This window comes from Solanum tuberosum, unplaced genomic scaffold (assembly GCF_000226075.1).
Source record: "Solanum tuberosum cultivar DM 1-3 516 R44 unplaced genomic scaffold, SolTub_3.0 scf00303, whole genome shotgun sequence".
Lineage (NCBI taxonomy): Eukaryota > Viridiplantae > Streptophyta > Magnoliopsida > Solanales > Solanaceae > Solanum > Solanum tuberosum.
Genome location: NW_006239233.1, coordinates 290,867 through 292,442, shown reverse-complemented (window position 1 = coordinate 292,442; position 1,576 = coordinate 290,867).

Sequence of the window (1,576 nt, the reverse complement as noted above, 5' to 3'; positions counted from 1 at the left end):
AAAAGATCACCACTAGTTGATTAAATTTACTATTTAGCTCTTCATTTATATTAATTAGCTTCTTGAAAAAAGAAAATTTTAAATTTTCAAAATTTGTTTAAACGTGTTAAGGCTTAAGGGTAAAATGGGAAAATTTTGATTAATTCTATCTTGATTTAGTAAGTGATCAAGTCGTATAGAACAAATATTTTTGGTAAAATGCCAATCTAATATGGGACGGAGGAAATAACTAAATTATGATATTTTTTTCTTTTTAGGTTGATATGCATACATCATTAAATTTGTTGATTTCGGAAAATATCAAGGACAACTTTAACAGAAAGAATAATACACTACTTTCTTAATTTTGTGAAACACTAATCAACTTTTAGAGACTAAAATATCAGTATTCAAATTTTGAAAATTGAACTCCATTAAATTATTCAATTAATTCAATATGTAACGACCGGGTTCCGTCATTATAGAAAAGTCAGCGGGGAAAAATTTTGGGTCGGAAAACTTTTTCGTAGTAACTTGAAATTTCCCAACCTAGTTCAGATTTGGACGAAATTGGAGTATGTGAGGTCTAGCGAAATCTGGAAGCAATTGGGTGATCTAATTATGAATTTGATCACATAAGTAGATACATAAGACGTTAAGGAATCCGTACGACTTTACGAAATTGAATTCGGGCGAGTAAAACTCCCAGAATTGATCTTGGCGTGAACGGTAGTTTCTAAATGTCGTTGGTCGAAGGTGTGTTGTAAATGGGGTCTTGGAATTATTAAAATAGCGCGCTCACTGGTTTCGTGCAAGCCGCTGGGACGGGATTGCTGCTGCCAAGGCGGGGATGCTGTAGCGGGGTGGGTGCCGCCGTGGCGGGCCAGACTCGACTTAGAGTCGTAAATAAACCCCAAAAATATTTTATTCTGTAATTTTTGAATTTGAGAGCTAAGGAACTAACCCAGGTCTTTTCTTGACAGTTTTCCACCATTCTTGAGGCTAAAGGTAAGATTTTAACTCTCCGAATCCATTTTTCGATCCGTAGAACGTAATCTAATGTGTAATTATCGATGGGAGAGGGTTTTGATCTGGAATCTATGATGGAAACAACCCTAATTGGGAGATTGTGATCATGGGTATGATCTAGGGTTGTTAGTAATCCGGGTAATTAGTGATTGTTTATTGATTCCTGTATTATATTGATTGTTTGTAGACCAAGAGCAAGCAACACGAATCCGGAAAGGGAAGGATCAAGTTTCTTAGGGTTTCAAGCTTGTTTCGAGGTAGGTGATGGTTGTGATTCTATGATTGTGTGATGTATGTTTGTTCTTGCTTCATTATGATACATGTATGTATGTGAATGTTGCATTATTGATCACATTAATTGTAAACGAGGATATATGAATGATGAATGTCATGAATTATGACTTGATTGTATGATTATTGGAATGTACTTTGTGATTGTGATGGTGGCTTGTTGAATGGATCGGGTGTTGCATTCCGACACACTAACTTGGATCGGTTGCCACGTTCCAACATAATTATGGGATCGATTACCACGTTCCGGCATAATCATTGGATCGGGTACCACATT